Source organism: Diceros bicornis, chromosome 2, assembly GCF_020826845.1.
Source record: "Diceros bicornis minor isolate mBicDic1 chromosome 2, mDicBic1.mat.cur, whole genome shotgun sequence".
Taxonomy (NCBI): Eukaryota; Metazoa; Chordata; class Mammalia; order Perissodactyla; family Rhinocerotidae; genus Diceros; species Diceros bicornis.
Window position 1 is genome coordinate 74,011,727 of NC_080741.1, and position 21,936 is coordinate 74,033,662.

The window sequence follows — 21,936 nt, forward strand, 5'->3', positions numbered from 1 at the left end:
ATTCTATTTTGAAGGACAGTCTTTTTATTAAAGATATTTTAGTATTTATCTTTTATTTTTATTTTTTTAATTTTATTTATTTATTTTTTTCCCCTGAAGCCCCAGCAGATAGTTGTACATCATAGTTGCACATCCTTCTAGTTGCTGTATGTGGGACGCGGCCTCAGCATGGCTGGAGAAACGGTGCATCAGTGCGCACCCGGGATCCGAACCTGGGCTGTCAGCAGCGGGGTGCGCGCACTTAACCGCTAAGCCACGGGGCCGGCCCCCACACCTACTGTTTCTTTCCCTTGCAACTTATCTGTAACCTTCGTACCCTTTTAACATTTCTTCAAGCCCCACTTCACCTGACACAATCCCTCCTCCCTCTGATCTCCCTAAGAGTTTACAGTGATGCCACCCTTGAGTCCCGCCACAAGCTGCCTCATATTGCCCCTGAATTGTTCCACGTGGCTGATCACACGCCTTGTCATGATGTCTTCTTTCCTAAGGTATGCTCCGTGATGCCCAGGGCTATGTACAGAACAAGAGCTCAAAGAATTTTTTTTTTCAAATTGAATTTGCTCATATCTCATAAACCAATCTCTTCCAGCAATTGGAATTGAAAGCGCCTGGTGTAAAATTGAAATTTCAGGCATAAGGATGCCTAGAATATTCGATCTGACAATAAAGCCAGTAATAGATTCATTCACTTTCAAAATCTTAAGAAACTACTAACCAATTGAAAAATGTTAACTGGTGGCTCAATAATAAAATAAAACTAAGAATATTGCTTTTTAAAATCTGCTCCTCCGCCTCTCTCCTCCCACTCAGGGTTATCTCATTGCTAAGGTACACTTCTGCAAAAGCTAGTCTGTTTCTTTCTCTTCTTTTTTTTCAAATTTTTAATATAAATGCATGGTCAGGTCCAGGTGAGAATAAACACGTCAAAGGCAGACTACTGCTGGTTGCTGCTACTAAAGTTGTGATAATGGAAATACCTGATTTGATTTATACAGCACCTCTCTTTCATATGGCTCAGAGGGCATGCACACTTTGATGTATCTCATTGAATCTCACCATGTCTGCACTGGAAAATTCCAATATTACCAGAACAAAAAGATCCATGTGTAAAACACTGATCTCTAATCTGGAGGTGAATATCTTCTCTTAGAGTCTAAGAGGGTGGCAAATGAAAGCCCAGGGCTACAAACTGGCAGAGGAGGAAGAAATAACTCAGGGGAAGGAGGAGGAGAAATAGGGAGGACATAAATGGACTTTACCAGCAGTGGGGTTGCCATATAGAAGTACAGAGTATATGGGCAAGAGAGAAGAGAGTGTTGGGGTAGGCATGAATAGAAGGAAAAAGTCAGAGAAGAACACAAGAAAGAGAATAAAGAAGGATGTGTTGTAGAGAATTAATCAGTTACATTGGAGTGGATTTAGAAGGCCAGATAACTTCTGAATCCGTCATGACTTTGTTTTCTAATAGCTCTGACGTTATCTCCCTAATGAGGAATAGCCATGAATGGTCAGATATTTCCATATTTGATTTCCTGCTGTGTCCTGGCAACTGCTTTACTGTGTCAGGGCCAGTTGCAGACCCTTGCTCCCAAGAGTGTAGTTAGAAAGGATGGGGGATATATATATTTCCTCCCTGTGTGGAAAGTATTAGTAACTTTTAATTTTGGTTTCTTGGTCCAGGGAGCTCCAGAATCTGGCATGGTCTATTTTAAAGGGTTAAAATAATGGCAGATTGGAAGACACAAGTTTCCCTTGAGAAGTTGGCATTAAAAATGTCTTTTTCTAAACCTTTCATGAGGTGGGTTTCCTTCTGGAAGGAAGGAAGAATAACTAGAATAAAACTAGAAGAGTTTCACAAGTATCCATTTCTGGTTTAGGCTTTGTGTGGGACATCACCAATTTCCATAGTTTGATACATGCCAAGTAAATTACTTCTGGTCAAATGTTCTATGTTTCTTCTATGTTACATCTAGACACTAAAGAGTTATAGGTACTGCGCTGCAGAAACATTGACAGAGAAGTGGATGCATAAATGTGCAGGAAATGAAAGGAGGGAAAAATCAAAAGGCAGGGGGAAAAAAAGAACAAAAGATGCATAATAAAGAGAATCAATGGATATAAGGAGAAAAAGGCAGACAAATGCAGTTAAAAGTCATTATAATTGGGAACCAGGGCCAAATTCATGGATGTGTGACCTGTGCAACTGCACAGGGCCTTTCACTTAGAAAGTTGTCATGCTTGCTTTAGAGCTCTGCTGCCACCATCTTGAAATTTTTAATAATTTTTTAAGTCTTTTCTTCTTTTTTAATGTAGGTATTTATCCCTATAAACTTCCCTCTTAGTGCTCCTTTTGTTACATCTCATAAGTTTTGGTACGTTGTGTTTTCCTCTTCATTTGTCTCAAGATATTTTCTGATTTCTTTTTTGATTTCTTCTTTGACCCATTGGTTGTTCAGGTGTGTGTTGTTTAATTTCCATATATTTGTGTATTTTCCAATTTTTCTTCTGTTATTGATTTCTGATTTCATACTAATGTGGTAGGAAAAAATACTTGGTATAACTTCAATTTTCTTAAATTTGTTAGGATTTGTTTTATGGCCTAACATGTGATCCAACTTGGAGAATGCTTTGTGTGCACTTGAGGAGAATATATTCTGCTGGTGCTGGGTGGAATGTTCTGTATGTGTCTGTTAAGTCCAGTACAGTGTTGTTCACATTTGCTGTTTTCTTATTGATTTTCTGTCTGGATGTTCTATCCATTGTTGAAAGTGGGGAACTGAAGTCTCCTACTATGATTGTATTGCTGTTATTACTCTCTTCAGTCAATGTTTGCTTTCTATATTTAGGTGCTCTAATGTTGGGTGCATGTATATTTATAATTGTTATATCTTCCTGAAGAATTGGCCCTTTTTTCATTATATAATGTCCTCTGTCTCTTGTGACCATTTTTGACTTAAAGTCTATTTTGAGTGATATAAGTATAGCCATTTCTTCTCTCTTTTGTTTACTATTTTCACGAACTATCTTTTTTCTATCCCTTCACTTTCGGCCTATATGTGTCCTTAAGTTTAAACTGAGTCTCTTGCAGACAGCATACAGTTGGGTCTTTTTTATCCATTCTGCTACTCTATGTCTTTTGATTGAGGATTTTAATATATTTATTTTTAAAGTAATTATTTAAAGGGACAGACTTACTATTATATTTTGTTTATCGTTTTCTGCCTGTCTTGTAGTTCTTTGTTCCTCTTTTCCTTTCTTGCTGTCTTCCTTTGTGTTTTTTTGATTTTGTGTAGCAATATTCTTCTCTTCTTTTCTCTCTTTCTTTTTTGTATCTTCTATAGGCATTTTCTCTGTGGTTTCCATGAGGCTTACATATAATATCTTATAGTTATAACACTCTATTTTAAGCTGATAACAATTTAACTTCCATAGCATAGAAACACTTTTACTCCCTCTACACCATACTTTATGTTATTAATGTCACAATTTACATCTTTTTATATTCTCAAATAAACTCAAATAAACAACCTAGCGTTGCACCACAAGGAACTAGAAAGAGAAGAACAAATTAAGTCCAAAGTTAGCAGAGAAAGGAAACAATAAAAATCAAAGAATAAGTAAATGAAATAGAGATTATAAAGGCAATAGAAAAAATCAATGAGAAAAAGAGTTGGTTTTTTGAAAAGATAAATAAAATTGACAAACCTTTAGCCAGACAAAGCAAAAAGAGAGAAGACTCAAATAAATAAAATCAGAAATAAAAGAGGAGATATTACAACTGATGCCACAGAAATAAAAGGATCATAAGAGACTACTATGAACAATTATATGCCAAAAAATTAGATAACCTAGAAGAAATGGATAAATTCCTAGAAATATACAACCGAGAGTGAATCATGAAGAAACAAAAAATCTGAACACACTAATAACAAAAAAGAACATTAAATCAGTAATCAAAACATCTCAACAACAACAAAAAAGCCCAGGACCACATTGTTTCACCAGTGAATTCTACCAAACGTTTAAAAAAGAATTAATGCCAATCCTTCTCAAGCTCTTCCAAAAAAAAAAAAGAGGAGGGAACACTTCCAAAGTCCTTTTACTAGGTTATCTTTATCCTCATACTAAAGCCAGATAAGGACAGTAAAAGAAAAAAAAATACAGACCAATATCCTTGATGAAGATAAGTGCAAAAATCCTCAAGAAAATACTAGCAAACTAAATTCAACAGCACATTAAAAGGATCATACACCATGATCAAGTGGGATTTATCTCTAGGATGCAAGGATGGTTTGACATATGCAAATCAACAAATGTGATCTACCACATTAACATAATAAAGGATAAAAATCACATGATCAGTTCAATAGATTCAAAAAAAGCATTTGACAAAATTCCTCACAATTTTATGATAAAAACACTCAACAAACTAGGTATAGATGGAATTTACCTCAACATAATAAAGGCAATATGAAACAAGCCCACAACTAACATCACATTCAATGGTAAAGCACTGAAATCTTTTCCTCTAAGATCTGGAACAAAACAAGCTGCCCATCCTTGTTATTTCTATTCAACATAGTACTGGAATTCCTAGCCAGAGCAATTAGGAAAGAATAAGAAATAAAAGGCATCCAAATAAGGAAGGAAGAAATGAAATTATCTCTATTGGCAGATGACATGACCTTATATATATATAACCCTAAAGTTTCCACAAAACTGTTAGAACTAGTAAGTAAATAAATTCAGTAAAGTTGCAGGATATAAAATCAACAGACAAAAATCAGTTTCGTGTCTATGCATTAACAACAAACTATCCTAAAAGGAAATTAAGAAAACAACTTCATTTACAGTAGCATCAAAAAGAATGAAATACTTAAGAATAAATTCAACCAAGGAGGTGAAAGATCCGTATACTGAAAACTATAAAACATTGATGAAAGAAATTAAAGAAAACACAAATAAATGAGAAGACACCCCATGTTCATGGATTGGAAAAATTAAAATTATTTTTAAAATTTATTTTTATTATATTTTATTATATTATTTTTATTACATTTAAATTTTATTATTTTTAAATTTTAAATTTAATATTTAAAAATTTTATTAAAATGTCCATGCTACCCAAAGTGATCGAAAGATTCAATACCATCCCAAACAAAATCCCAATAGCATTATTCACAGAAATAGAAAAAACAATCCTAAAATTCATATGGAACCACAAAAGACCCCAAGTAGACAAAGTAATCTTGAGAAATACATGCAGAGCTGGAGCTATCATACTTCCTGATTTCAAAACATATTACAAAGTTACAGTAATCAAAGCAGTATAGTACTGGCATAAAGACAGACATATAGACCAATGGAAGAAAATAGAGAGCCCAAAAGTAAATCCACACATGTGTGGTGAACTGATCTTCCACAAGGGTGCCAAGAATACACAATGGGGGGACCAGCCCCAGTGGCCCAGTGGTTAAGTTCGGCGTGCTCCACTTTGGCAGCTCGGCTTCAGTTCCCAGGCACAGACCTACACCACCCATCTGTCAGTGGCCATGCTGTGGTGGCAGCTCATGTACAAAACAGAGGAAGATTGGCAACAGATGTTAGCTCAGGGCAAATATTCCACAGCAAAAAAGAAAGAAAGAAAGAATACACAATGGGGAAGTGATAGTCTCTTCAATAAATCGTGTTGGGAAAATTGGATACCCATATATAAAAGAATGAAATTGGACCGCTATCTCACATCACAAGCAAAATTAAGCTCCAAATGAATCGAAGACTTAAATGTAAGACTTGAAACTATAAAACTCCTAGATAAAAACATAGAAAGAGAGCTTCTTGACATTAGTCTTAGCAATGATTTCTTACATATGACACCAGAAGCACAGGTAACAAAAGCAAAAATAGACAAGTGAGACTACATCAAACTTCTGCACTGCAAAGGAAACAATCAACAAAATGAAAAGGCAACGTATCAAATGGAAGAAAATATTTGCAAACCATATATCTGATAAGGGGCTAATATCCAAAATATGTAAGAAATTTCTACAATTCAAAAGCAAAAAACCCCAAATAACTCAATTTAAAAAAGGGCAAAGGACTTGAATAGACATTTCTCCAAAGACATAAAAATAGCCAGCTACTATATGAAAAAGTGCTCAACATCACTAATCATCAGAGAAATGAAAATCAAAACCACAATGAGATATCACTTCACCTGTTAGGATGGCTATTATCAAAAAGAAAAAAAAACAAAAATAAAAATAAAAAATGTTGGTGAGGGTATGGAGAAATTGGAACCCTTGTACACTGTTGTGAGAAAGTAAAATGTTGCAGCTGCTATGAAAAAGAGTATGAAGATTCTTCAAAAAATTAAAAATAGAACTACAATGTGATCCAGAAATCCCACTTCTGGGTATATATCCAAAATAATTGGAATCAATACCTCCAAGAGATAACTTCACTTCCATGTTCATTGCTGTATTATTCATGATAGCCAAGATATGGAAACAATCCAAATGTCCATTGACAGATGAATGGATAAAGAAAATGTAGTATATTTATACAATAGAATATTATTCGGCCTTAAAAAAGATAGAAATCCTGCCATTTGTGACAATATGGATGAACGTGGAGGGCATTATATTAAGTGAAATAAGCCAGTCACAGAAGGACAAATATCGCATCATTCCACTTATGAGGTATCTAAAATAGGCAAACTCATAGAAGAAAGAATAGAATGGTAGTTGCTAGGGGCTGGGAGGACGGGGAAATGAGGAGTCGTCGCTCAATGAGTATAAAGTTTCAATTATGCAAGATGAATAAGTTCTAAAGATCTGCTATACAGCGTAATGCCTATAGTTAACAATACTGCGTTGAGCACTTAAAAATTTGTTGAGGCCAGATTTCATGTTAAGTGTTCTTACCACACACACACACACACACACACACACAAAAAAAAAGAGACAAAAGGAAATTTTAGGTGGTGATGGATATGTCTATTACCTTGATTGTGGTGATGGTTTCATGGGTGTACGCATATGTCCAAACACATCAAATTGCATACGTTAAATATGTGCAGTTTTTTTCTATCAATTATACCTCAACAAAGCTGTTTTAAAGATAATGATAGTATTTTTTGGCAAAGGATCTTGCAAATTATGCAGCTGGTTCTGCTGGAATCATATTCCTTTTCCCACACTCTCTAGCTGAATGGACAACGTACTGTATATTATTCAATCTCATCTCTTTATGTGTGAAGTGGTAGTAGGGATAGCTCACTATATTGCTGGGAAGATTCAGTGTGATAATGTATGCAAAGCACTTACCAATGTGCCTGACAAATATTAAGTACTCAATGAAGGTTGACTTTGGTCGTTATCATTTCTGGTTATGTTGGATGGTGTGGCACAGGGAATGCCACTTGCTATCTACAGTGTCAAGCAGGCAGATTCCTTCTATACTTACAGTTGCGTCATTCCTAAGACAAAGAATTTTGGCAGCAGTATATAGAATATGTGATCTAGGCCATAACGCAAATCCCTCTTGCTCTATGGAATCTTCCCTCACAGCCCTCTGGACTCTCCATGCATGAAATATGTCCTAGGCCTTCCTCCTCAACTTCCCAGTAGCGCTGGCACCCACATTCTGAGCCAGGCGAATCTCCACATCTCTGTGCTGCTCTGGCTCATCACCTCCCTCTGCCAACTTTAAAAAGAATCACGGTTGCATGTCTATCTCTGAACTTAGAACTTGATGTGCTCTGGTTTGGGGTTGGGGTGAGAAACTTCCTCTCCAAATGCTTATTTTTTAAAACTTGTTTCTATTTTTAGTTTGATTTCATTAGAACACAACTTTGCACCATGTTCTCTGAAAAACTCCAGACCTGTCTTTATTTACACTTTGGGCTCGTTCATCTTCAAAGTCCGAGTCAGAAGATGGGAGATCCTAGCACTCAAGCCTTCGCTTCCTTTCCCAAGTCCCCCAGGCTATACATTCTCCTTCTCCCCATGTGGGCTGGAGCTCAGGGAACTGTTGCCTAGCTGCAAGAGGCCCTGGAGATACAGGAGCATCTTTGAGATACTTGAAACATAATAAGAAAATTCAACTGTTTGATTTGAGAGAAGATTGGCCCAGCAAGCAATATAAGAGGATAGTGGGAATATTGAAAAGAGACAGGCAGTAAGTTAGGGGAGAAATAAAAAAATAAAAAAACAAAATGATACAGGACATTATTATTTTAGATTTGCCCTAGCTTTATATGACAACTCTCAAAAAAGAATACTAATGTAAGACAATGAAAGTAGCTGAACAACTTCAAATGTTCTATTTTTCTTTCTGGAATGGTCGCAAAAGGAAAATTACTTTTGATTATATAGCTCTGTCAGAATCTACTCTCTTATTTGGGGATTGATACTTATACCACATTCAAAGTCTGGTCTCATAAGGATTTATGGAATAGACACAAAAGAATAAGGATATCTAGAAATAATCTACTAGGCCAACAGAGAATTTGGTCAGACACAGGTACCCCAACTACATACTGGGCTCAATATTGGGACTTGAGGCTGGAAGGCCCTTAGAAGGAACAATATGTTACAGGTCTAAGTGAAATTGAATTACTATTCTATCAGGGAAAAAAGTTTCCCCGACTCCCATCATATCTCTTTGCTCTGGGACAATTTACAGACAAATGTTATTTCTATTGATTCCAGGAAGTTATTTGGAAACTTGTGTCAAACTATTTAAGGCTCAACTTATGAATGCTAAGGGTTCAAGTACACAGAAAATAGTTTAAATACTGTTGTGACTTTAATTTCCTAACCCTGGGGATTGAAGAACACAGTATAATCAAGAACATTTTCTACAATTTCACTTAACCTTTGAGTCTGCCTACATGTCAAGGTCTGATCATTTTCTACTTAGCTGGATGCCCATAAAAGATCCACTTCCTCCTCGCTGTAAGGCCTGGGATTTGGACAGAAACTACACCATTGACTCACCATATTCCTCATATTCAGACAGGAATTACGCCATTGAGTCACCATAGTTTCCAGCTTGCTGACTCACCCTGCAGACATTGGGACTTGCCCACCTCCATAATTACGTGAGCCAATTTCTTACAATAAATCTCTTTCTGTATATACACATCCTACTAATTCTGTTTCTCTGAAGAATCCTGACTAATTACCCCCTCCTTTGGATAATACAATGGAACATGTTATCTCAACAAGAGGCACAGCTCCTAATACTCTGACTTGATAATGTCTAGGGCAAGTACTTGAACATTCCTTTGGTAAACGAACTTCTTAATCCTTTACTTCAGGTTAACATATCTTTTCTTTTCACTAAAAACAAACAAACAAACAAACAAAAGTGGCAATGTTCTATAAAGCGAGGAATACCATATTGTCCTGTGGTCATCTGCTGGGCACAAAACCAGGCCTTTGTGGATTAGGAGATGGACATACGTAGCCACCAACAGAAGGTATCCCAGTTAGTAAGAGGGATCATAATTTTTTTTTCTGTTGCTTGCCTCATATTTACAAAGAAAACTTAGAAATATCCTCTGTGAGACAGAATATGTATGTGTATGTTAGCAGGAGGAGGGTTCTACACAGATTATACACACATATTTGCACAACCTCTTCCTTGCTTTTTCACAAACCCAATTTATGAACCTATGCCTTAAATATCTTGTTAGTTGTATTTGTCAATGAATACTTTTCAATTCTCCAAAATCGGTGTTGAAATCTCATAATCATAAAATTGGCCCTCCTGGAGTTTTATAAACATAGAGTTTCTTTAATTTTATTCTCAGAACAGGAATCTTAAAACCTGTGTCATATCTCCTCAAAAAGATGTACAACAAGATCCAAGAGGAAACCCCAGATAAAGGAAGAAAGAAAAGTGCAAGTTTCTCTGCTCTAAACCCTATATCCACCCCAACTGTAACCATTCTCCCTTTAGCTATCATTCACGACATCGGCGAACACACACAGCTGTAATGTAACCTCTCAGCATATTTCTGTGAATGAACAAGCCAAGTTCTGAAAGGGGCAGACTTTAAATGGTGAGTATCACAAGTTAGAAGCTACAGAGAACCAACCAAATTATCCTATTCCTAAACTTGCCCTACAGCTGGAAAGCTAGCGAGTTCTCAGAAAACTCTCTTTCCCTCAATGGTCCTTGATCATTGTTGGTCCTCTGGTACAGGCAGGAGCCCTGTAATGGGAGTCAGAAGCCTGGACTCCAGTCCCAATTCCCCTACAAACTTAAACAAAAGAATAAACCAAAATAGTGACTTAAAAAATGGTAGCACATCCTTTTCTTTAAATGAAGCCTTACACCAAAATTCAGAATATAAAACAGATCAAAGTGGCAGTCGCTCATGGATTGCCCACAGCCATTATGACGATTCCCCCAAACAATTAGTGCACGGTTTGAAACCAATGGTCTTGATTTAGAGAGGTCCTAGATCTAGCTGAAAAGCCTTCTCATGTAATACGGATTCCTGGGCTCCGTGCTAGATTATCTGACTCAGTCTCAGAAAACTCTCTGCAAGCGCCTGGGTGATTCTTATGACGCACAGCTGGCTGGTATAGATCAGCATTTGAAACTACTACAGTAGAATCTCTCTGATAGTCTTTCAAGTGCTCAAAACAACGACGACGACTAAATAATGTATAATTCCCTCTCCACAGTACTAGACTATTTTTATTAGCTTCAAGTTAACATATTGGAAACAGATGGCTTGTAAATTGCACCATCCTTCCACCTGGGTTATGCTTAGGTGATAACAGGCAAATAATGAATTAATTGCAATTAATCTCTAACCTCGCAAAAGCTTCTCCTTTTCACCATCAAAAATATCTTCTTGGTTTTTTTTGAAGGATGTTATCTCTTCTGAGAGAATAAGAGGGGCCACAAAAATGCATCCCACAAATATAGGAGATGTACCTACTAAGTCACTAACCCAGGGATGGTTACCAGGGTATTGGGAACTCATTCGGGGCAGACACTGAAGTCAAAAAGTTCCAGTGTCAACTTTCAAAAAGGAAGTAATACGTGTAAAGAAAGTGGTATGATCCCTCGTATATAAGCGTTCAATAAAGTTTACCTGCTATTACTTTTACTATTTATTATCATTATCAACAGAAATAAGTTAAGACACCTTCAGGTTGTGTAGGTCTGGCAAATTATTTAGACAAGGAGAATTTGTGTGCGATAAACGTTTCATAATATTACACTCAAAATATGCTTTAACTACCCCTCATAAAAAAGATAGAGCATGTTTTGAATCTACAGCATTAGCGCTCTACTTTTAGCGTGCATCAGGATCACCTGAAAGGCTTGTTAAAACAGATTGCTGGGCTCCACCTAGAGTTTCCAATTCAGTAAGTCCCTGGAAAGGCTGTGAATTTGCATTTCTAGCAAGTTTTCCCTGTGATGCTAATGCTGCTGGTCCAGGACTGCACTTGGAAAATCACGGCACTAACACGTGCTTTATACTCCAGGATGCTTAGAGGAATGTCCTTTGTAGCTAAGGCCAAAGGCTATGATTGGAGGGGGATTGTCCTTAATATTTTCAGTTATGTATAACAGCCCCATTCTGAGCTGAAACTGGTTAATCAAAAGCATATTCAAATGACCCAAGTCTTTAGGACTCATGTGGTGTAATGATCAGATTATTTTCTGTCACAAAACTGACAAATACAACTCATACTCTCTGATGCGGTGAGAGGAATTTATTTGCTTAAGTAACGGGGAAGTCCAAGGCATGGGTGGATCCAGGGCACAGCACCATATGGGCCGAGCTCCCACTCTCTCCATATTTTCGTTCTGCTCGCTAGTCCTCCTCTTTGCAGGCTGACCTTAGGGTCTCCTGCCACAGACAGCTCTCTCTTCAAGAGACAAAAAAGAAGGCATCTCATAGTTCATGATCCACAAGGAAGAGAGAGACACTGTCTCCCCGTATGCTCAAGCGAAGTCACATAGAAGATCTATGATTGGCCACACTGGAAACACATACCCACATTTTAGACCAATCAGTATGAACAGAGGGAACCAGTACCAGGATTGGCCAACCCTCGACCACATGCTCAATATAGTGGCTGGGAGAAGACAGAACACTTTGATTGACAGTTGTAGCAGAAGCATGTGTGGAGGGATAGTCAGTATCACAATGGGAAAAAAGTATCTAACAAAGAAGACTTTCTGCTGAAAATAGAGATTAAATGCCTGGAATGGAGAAAAGAGAAGAGTATAAATGCTGAAGACAAGAAACTGAGATCACTGGAGTGAACCCCAGTTCCGATGAATTTACAATTATGTGAGATCCTGCCACAGCACCCTATGATGGAAAATTTTCACAGGAAACCTGTTCTTTCAGTTGCTTGATGATGCCACTTTCCTGATGCCACGTTCCTGTCTCAACAGGGCCTTCTCTTGTCTGGAATTCCATGTCCTGCTGCTGTAATCCCTGAACCAGTTACCTTATAAGCCTCCATCACATATCAGACATCCTATATATGTTATTGAAGAAATAAATGAACGGAGGGAAGAAGGAAGGACCCAACCAATTTGAATTTGGGTAAGTCAAGGGAGCTTTCTGAGCTCATTTTTTCACCTAAAAAACAAATGGAATATATTTTCTGATTACTCTTGAGGGTAGCTTTGAGAATTAAATATATATATGTGCCGCTGAAAACTGACAATAAAAACACAAATGTAAGGTATTATTATTAATATACTGTGTAAGATTTGTTGGTTCCTTGCATAGCAAGGCATTATTAATATTGCAAATTAAAAACCCAGCAACGTTGCCAGATTTAGCTCTCCGAAACAGCTCAAATATTATTATAACGGTCATTTATTTCTTCACCTAAACCAGGGGTTCTCAGCCCTGGCAGTACATAAAAATCACATGGAGAGCTTTGTAACACTCTGCCACCTAGACTCGACCCAGAAATTTTACTCAAAATTGTGAGGGTTGGGTGTCTAGGTGTCTGTGGGTTTTTAATCTTGCCAAGTGATTCTTATGTGCAGCCAGGGTTGAGCAGCACAGGCCTCAGCCCATTATAGCCTCATTAGTTCTAAGTGCTTCTCTCTGCCTCTTGAAAGGAGGCTTCTCAGTTGACTTCAGGTGAGTTTCTTAAACCTCAGGTACAGTACATGAAATTGTCATTTCCCTTAAGTCAGCATTATCCGCTTCAAGGGTATGATAGGCCACTTTTGTAACAGTCTCTCAAGCATAAATTCTCTTCCGAACGTGTCTTTCTTGCAGGGATCTGAACAAAACAAATAAAACAATTTAACCCTGTAGCTAAATTGATGACATACACTAGAGATGAAAATTTTGTGTTTGCAGTTATTAAAATTTCCTTCTGCTTCTAAATACTTAGTAAATTAAGAGGAAGAGGTTAATTCAAACCTGAAAGCTGGTAATCTGAGTTCTAATTACAGATGTACTCTCAATTTACCAAATATTCCTTACAAAAGTTAACTCAGAGGGCCGGCCCCGTGGCTTAGCGGTTAAGTGCTCTCACTCCGATGCTGGCGGCCCTGGTTCGGATCCCGGGCGCGCACCGACGCACTGCTTCTCCGGCCATGCTGAGGCCGCGTTCCACATACATCAACTAGAAGGATGTGCAACTATGACAGACAACTATCTACTGGGGCTTTGGGGGAAAAATAAATAAATAAAATTATAAAAAAAAAAAGTTAACTCGGAGTAGGAAGAGACAAACCATTCCTTTGCCTGCATTCAATTAATCAAAATATTATCTACTTCCTGCTATGTTCCAGGCAAAGTTTAATTGTTTGAGTTAGTGGGAGCCAGGGAAAGGAAGCAAATTTGGAAACAAAGCCAAATACTCAAGCTTTATGCCCCCATGGGAAAGTTACGGGGACTAATTTTGTAGGGTAGGGTTTCTCAACCACAGCACTATTGACATTTGGGGCCAGATACTTCTTTGTTGTGGGGCAAAGCAGGCGGCTGTCCTGTGCATTGCAGATTCTAGCAGTATCTCTGATGTCTACCCATTAGAGGTCAGTAGTACTCCCCAAGTTGTGACAACAAAAGTGTCCACAGACCTTGTAAATTGTCCTCTGGGGGACAAAATTGCCCCCAGTCAAGAACCACTGTTTTACAGTGACCACAGAATTCACCGTTATGGTATGACCACAGAACTAAGTCTTGACCAGTTTAGGAAACAATTTCACAGAAAGTTAATATTAATAACCACAACGATAATAATGAATAATAATTTCAATCATGCCATCACTGTGTACCAGGCACTCTTCCAGGATTGGGACTATATGATTCCATTTAATTCTCACAACTCAGAAAGGTGAGATAATTCACTCATGGTTATCTTGGTAACAACTGACAGAGCTAGGATTTAATTCCAGGTCTTTCTCCCTCTGGAATAAGGTATGAGCTCTATATTCTGCTGCCTTTTTTGTTTTTGTTTTTGTTTTTTGGAGAAAGCTGTAGCTCTGAGAGGTAGGGTATGCATGAGCCATAGAGGTATGTGTTTTCGCATTGAGGCATGAGGGTCCTGATCTCACACAGCAACTCTAGGATGAGAGCCCATGTATTCCAACACCCAGCCCAGAGCTGCCACCTCAGCTCCCCAAGGGCATTTCAGTACCAAATTCCCAGTATCGCAGGGCTGGGCTTGGCAGTGTACACAAAGTGGGCACCTCCCTTTCAAAGCAGTATAGCCCAATAAACAAATCCCAAAAAGTCAGTCTTCCCTACTAGGCATTTATGCTTTCCCAAATTGGTCATTTTTAATTGGTAGGCTATACAGATTTCTGAGGATCCTCACGAACAAGAGGCTGGAGGTGTGGGTGGGCCTTAGGAAAATATTAGAATTCCACATAAAGTTTTGCTTATGGAAAAAAGATTTCACTGAGAAACGATTTGGAAACAAGTCATCTCCTGTACCACCAGCCCTCTTGCCCACTTAGCTCCTGGTACATGAGCCCTTTGATTATTCCTCCAGTGCACCAAGGTTCCGACTACCACTGGGTCTTTGCATATGTCATCACTCTTGTTGGTAATGTGCAACTTCCAACTTCCTATTCCCCCACCACTCACTCTCAGAAAGAAAACTACATCATGCCTACAAAGTCATCAAACCTCTACACATGGAAGCCCTCCTGACTTCTCTAATTAGGCCAAATCCCCCTACTATTGATTCATTGTCTCCACTCATTTAGTCATTCATTCATTTGGGGGAATATATTTTTTGAACTCCTATGTCTTAGGCACAGTTCTGGCATTGGGAAACGTATGACATATCACAAATAAGGTCTCTTCTCTTAATAAATGAGAATATTTTTGGTAGTACTAGGCTGAATAATAAGAAATTTATCATTTCTAAATGAAAAAATATAGTCATTTCTTGTGGTTCAACTGTTGTTAAATGAAATAAATAGAATAGGGTGATGTGATAGAGCATCAGTATGTTCTTATTTTAGGTGAGTCATAGGGAAAGCCTCTCTGAGGACATAAAGTTGATTGAGACCTGAAACATGAGAACTCAGCGATGGGAAGAACTGGAGTGAGAGCATTCCTGGAAGGGAACTAACAAGCACAATGTCTCTGACATAGGAGGAAAGGCGTTATGACTAAGGCAGAGAAAGAATGGGGAGCTACTAGACATGAACTTAATCAAGTTAAGAGATAATGGTTCTAATTAGAATGATGACAGTATATATGTCACAGGAAGCACTGTGATTTGGGATATATGTTGGAAATTGAATCTACAGAACTTCCTTATGGATTAAAAAGTCAGGAAAGGTGAACTTAAAAAATCAAAACTCCTTGGTTTTTAGCTTGAGCACAGGTGGTGCCATTTTCTATGATGGGGAATTCTAGAGGAGGAGTAGATGAGGAGTAGGAGTCATGGGAATCGTTCTCTTTTATAACTGTTTTAGATGCATGTTAGATAGTCAAATGGCAATGTCAAGTGGGCAGTTAAGCCTGAGACTGAGAGCAGTCAAGACTAGAGAAATGAATTTGGGAGTCAGCCTCTAGATGACATTATAGCCATGAGACCTGATGAGCTCGCTTAGGAGGAGAACAATCATAAGTTCAAAGATTGACCCATGGAGCACTAAAAGTTAAAAGTTGAGCAGAAAACCAGCAAATGAGACAGAAGAAAATAACCAGTGAGGTAGGAAAAAAGCAAAAACCAACCAACCAACCAAACAAACAAAACACATAAAGTGTAGTGTCCTAGAAGCTGTATAATTGAAAATATCTTAAGATTGAGAAACATCTGTAGCCCGTGTTGCAAACCCCTTAAATGAGGATTAGCTGTTTTGCAGATGGGAAAAATGTCCTTTGACAATGAATCAAATATATGAGCCTAAGGGAGAGAGTCTACCAAAGGGCCTTAAAAGGGGATGGGGGAATATGACACTGATTTATTGGAGTTTAAAGGATAAATAAATGCGTAAATGATAAATGATCATTTTCCTTGAAGACTGCTCAGCCCTGAATAATGGACCCCGCATGCAGGAAAAAGATCTCTGGACAGACACTCTGCACATCACAGCGAGATGAGCCTGACACAGGCTGGTACATATAGACCCAAGCAGCAAACATTCTATGGTCGTTGGTCCAGATCTTTTCATCTCTGCTTAAAATCTCTGCCCTCTCCACCAACTATGCCAGTTTTTACCACCATCTGCATTAACCTGTGAATTATAACCATGTGAATCTTACCTGGAATTATAATGTATATATAATACATATATACATGTATATAATATGGTATATATATATGAACATATATATGTGTGTGTATTATATACATATCTTACCTGGAAATTATATATGTGTATATATATAATATATGCTATCTATATAGAATATATATAAATGAGATACAGCTTTTTTTCTCACCTGATCAACATATCAACAATAGTAATGATAATAACGATAAAAGTCATCAGTTATTAAGCCTATACTGTATCAGACTTTTTTGGAAAATTCTCAAACCAGGCTCTTTCTGGCAAAGTAGTAGAGAAATGACTAAAGTATACAGAGAATTTAATAAATTTGCATAGCTAGTATAATTCTCTTGAAAATTAATGTTCCTTTTCCATAATAACTTTCTTTTGGAATTAATCATCCAAATAACTCTCTCAATACTCTACTTGGTTTTATCTCAGCAGCCTTAGCCCATCTCTTCTTACTCCTAGATACCTACATAAAAATAAATTATAAAGCTTTTCTTTCTTCTTTTTCCAGAAATTTATTAAATTTCAGGAGACTAGCAAAGATAATTTGTAAACCATTCTTGGTTTTGGTTGCCTTTTTCGTTTTGACCCTGACTGCTGTCAATTTTCACTATCCAGATAAGCATTATACGTGGAGATGTGAGTTTTAAAAACAAGGCTGCTTCCCACTTGCTACCCAATACTTGTGTGAGTAATCATCCTGCTCCCACCAGTATGATTTGGTCTTGGGGAATTAAAACCCTTCCCAGTAATAAGCAGATGTAAAGTCAACAGTTCTCTTTTATATCTGTTTTAAATGCATGTTGGATAGTCAAATGGCAATGTCAAGTGGGCAGTTGAGCCTGAGACGGAGAGCAGTCAAGACTAGAGAAGTAAATTTGGGAGTCAGCCTCTAGATGACATTAGAGCCATGAGACTTGATGAGCTCATGACCGCCTACAAATGTTGGCTGATTTTAAAAGAAATACTTATATGACACCTTTTTGAGACTAAGGGATTTGGAGATATATCTAAGTGCCTTGAAAATTATTTAACTGGTCTTCAATTTACTCCATACTTGGTAAGTAAAACCATACCAGAAAAGAAGATGCATGTATTATCAGTTGTTTTCTATTTGAAAATAATGTTCCTTCTTTTTTTTTTTTTTTGGTGAGGAAGATTAGCCCTGAGCTAACATCTGTTGCCAATCTCCCCATCTCCTCTTTTTACTGAGGAAGATTGGCCCTGGGCTAACATCTGTTGCCAATCTCCCCATCTCCTCTTTTTACTGAGGAAGATTGGCCCTGGGCTAACATCTGTGCCCGTCTTCCTCTACTTTATATGTGGGACACCTTCCACAGCATGGCTTGATAAGCGGTGTGTGGGTCCACACCCGGGATCCGAACCTGTAAACCCTGGGTCACTGAAGCTGAATGTGTGAATTTAACCGCTACACTGCTGGACTGGCCTCCTTCCTTTTTATACGTACACTTAGATTAAAATTTTCTGAGCAGAAAAATAGCTTCACGAGGTTTGTTTCTGAGCTTCCCTTTAGTTTGACAGTTATATGAAATGCTATATAAATCATACCATTTTTGGCAAAATAAAAAACTCAATTCAAACTCAATTAAGCCAAAAGGGGGACTAAAATATGCCGGGTTGGTTTGTTTCAGGCGTGGCTGAAACTGAGGGCTCTCTTCCCATCTCTGGGCTCCCCTTTCTTTTATGTAAACTTCCATCTCAAGTACCCTTTCCTTATATAGTGGCATTTCTAATAAATTCCATAATCCCAGTGGAAAGAACCTTCTTTCCTCAAAATTCTAACCAATTCCTGGCATTTCCTTTGTTCTAGTAGATTTGGGCCATTTTATAGTGGTAAGGAGGCTGGAACTTTCTGATGGGCCAAGCTATTCCACGTACTAACCACCTAAAATAGGTTAATAATGGAGAAGGATAGTTTCCCCAAAGAAAATGGGAACTATTTTACAAGAATCAGGGAGAGTGGGTTTTGGGTAGTGTTTTTATTTGTTTTTGTTTTTAAAGACAGGTTTTTACCAGAAAAAAAAACTTCTCATGGTAGCATGTTTTTATAGACAAATTATCTTGACATCCAGGGTATAGTACACACTCAAGAATTATATTGTATTTGTTCCATTTAAGTGACCTCAATTCTAAATACTTCTCTATATAGGCCAAGCACTGTCCTTGTGATAATAATTTCAATTCCTGATTTAAACACAGCTCTACAGAGAAAAAACATAGTTGCCTACTGCTTTTATTTATAAACCAAGATTCCACTTGTTTTCTTCTGAGATCTGACTTTCCTCAATTTTTTCTCTTTTTTTCAAAGTTCATAGTTTATTACCAAAAAAGTACATCACATAGAAACATAATTTTAAACAATAAAAATTTTAAAGATATTGTTTCCAGGTGTGAAAACCAGAATTCAAAAACAATGAGGAAACCTATGGTAGTTGTATGGTAAGCATTTCTCTAAGGACTCATGGAAACTTGCTAAAATGAACATATGTTTAAGCATCTTAAAAAAAATCCCTACAAAATGCTAAAGGTAAATTTTTATTATTGTCTTAAAAGCCAAGAATATCAACTGTGTTAAGAACTACTACTATGTGGGACTGGATTTCTTTTTTTTTTTTTCCAGTTTTATTGAGATATAATTGACATACAGCACTGTATAAGTTCAAGGTAAACAGCACAATGATTTGACTTACATATATTGTGAAATGATTACCACAGTAAGTTTAGTTAATATCCATCATCTCATATAGATAAAAAAAATGAAAAAGAAAAAATAAATTTTTTCCTTATGATGATAACTCTTAAGATCTGCTCACCTAACAACTTTCATTTACATATCCATACAGTAATATCGACTATAGTCGTCATGTTGTACATTACATTCTAGTACTTATTTTCTTATAACTGGAAGTCTGTACATTTTGACCACCTTCCTCCAATTCCCCTATACCCAACCCCCACCTCTGGTAACCACAAATCTGATCTCTTTTTCTATGAGTTCCGCAAGGTTCATCCGTGTTGTCTCAAATGGCAAGATATCCTTCTTTTTATGGCTGAATAATATTCTATTGTATATAAATATACTACATCTTCCTTTTCCATTCATCTGTTGATGGACATTTAGGTTGTTTCCATGTCTTGGTTATTGTAAATAATGCTACTATGAACATGGGGGTGCAGAGATCTCTTCAACACAGCATTTTCTTTTCCTTTGGATATTTTTCCAGAAGTGGAATCGCTGGATCATACGATAGTTCTATTATTAATTTTTTGAGGAACCTTCGTACTGTCTTCCATAGTTGCTGTACCAATTTACAATCCCACCAACAGTGTACAAGGGTTCCGTTTTCTCCACATCCTTGCCAGCGTTTGTTATCTCTTTTTGATGTCTTTGTTTGTCTTTGTTTGATTTCTTTGTCTTTTTGATGATGGCCATTCTAACAGGGGTGAGATGATATCTCGTTGTGGTTTTTATTTGCATTTCCCTAATAATAGTGATTTTGAGCACCTTTTCATGTAGCATTCATTGGCCATTCGTATATCTTCTTTGGAAAAATGACTATTCAAGGCCTTTGATCATTTTTTTTATTGGATTATTTGTTGTTTTGCTATTGAGTTGTATGAGTTCGTTGCATATTTTGGATATGAACCTCTTACCAGATATATGGCTTGCAAATATTTTTTCCCATTCTGTAGGCTGTCTCTTCATTTGGTTGATCATTTCTTTTGCAGTGCAGAAGCTTTTTAGTTTGATGTAGTCCTGCTTGTTTATTTTTTATTTATTTTGTTGCTTATGCTTTAGGTGTCTATCCAAAACATCATTGCCAAGACCCATGTCAAGGAGCTTTTTTCCCTAGGTTTTTATTTTAGGAGTTGTGCGGTTTCCAGTCTTACATTTAGTTCTTTAGTCCATTTTGAGTTAACTTCTGTGAGTGGTATAAGATAGAGATCTAGTTTTATTCTTTTACATGTGAATATCCAATTTTCCCAGCACCATTTGTTGAAGAGAGTGTCTTTTCTCCATTGAGTATTCTTGGCTCGCTTGTCAAGTACTAGCTGACTGTGTCTGCATGGATTTATTTCTGGGCTCTCAATTTTGTTCCATAGGTCTATGTGTCTATTTTTATGCCAGTACCACACTATTTTGATTACTATAGCTTTATAGCATATCTTGAAATCAGGAAATGTGATGCCTCCCACTTGGTTCTTTTTTTCTCTGGATTGCTTTGGCTAATTGGAGTCTTTTGTAGTTCCACACAAATTTTAGAATTATTTTTCCTACTTCTGTAAAAACCGCCATTGAACCTCTATAGGGATAGCATTGAATCTATAGATGTCTTTGGGTAGTAGGGACATTTTAACAATATTCTTCAAATTCATGAACACAGATACATTATCATTTCTTTGTGTCTTCTATTTATTTCATCAATGTTTTGTAGTTTTCACTGTAGAGAAATTTCACTTACTTGATTAAATTTATCACTAAGTATTTCATTCTTTTTGATGCTGTTGTAAATGGTATTGTTTTATTTCTTTTTCAGATAATTCATTGTTCATGTATAGAAATGCTAGTGATTTGTGTATGTTAATTTTGTATCCTGCAACTTTACTGAATTCATTGATTAGATCTAACAGTTTTTTGGTGGAGCCTTTAGGATTTTCTATGTATAAAATCATGTCATCTGTAAATAGAGACAATTTTACTTCTTCCTTTCCAATTCTGATACTTTCTCTTTCTTTCTTTCTTTTTTTTCTTTTTCTTGCCTGATTGCTGTGGCTAGGACTTCCAATACTATGTTGAACAGGAGCAGCGAGAGTGAGCACCCTTGTCTTGTTCCTGATCTTAGAGGAAAAGCTTTCATCCTTTCCCCATTGAGTATGATGTTAGCTGTGGGCTTGTCATCTATGGCCTTTATCATGTTGAGATATATTCTTTCTACACCTAATTTGTACAAGTTTTTATCATGAACAGGTGTTGAATTTTGTCAAATGCTTTTTCTGCATCTATTGAAATGATCATATGAAGTTTTCTCTTCTTTTCCTTTTATTAGAGTCTTAAGGAAGTACATTCATAATTCAAAAATGCCAGTCCACACAGTATTCTCAAGGATGCCAAGACTCACTGGCTGAGAGAGCCCGTACTCACTAATCTGCTTG

The 21,936-nt window shown here is 37.1% G+C and overlaps 1 long non-coding RNA gene across 1 annotated transcript in view; it reads left to right on the forward strand.

The window, feature by feature from the left end:
• The first annotated feature begins 12,193 nt into the window (after nucleotides 1-12,193).
• The window catches only part of LOC131418761 (uncharacterized), an 88,195-nt gene continuing 78,452 nt past the window's right edge, over nucleotides 12,194-21,936 (forward strand). Inside the window, exon 1 of the long non-coding RNA XR_009223031.1 lies at nucleotides 12,194-12,595. This is a non-coding gene — a long non-coding RNA (uncharacterized LOC131418761). The remainder of the gene's footprint in view (nucleotides 12,596-21,936) is intronic.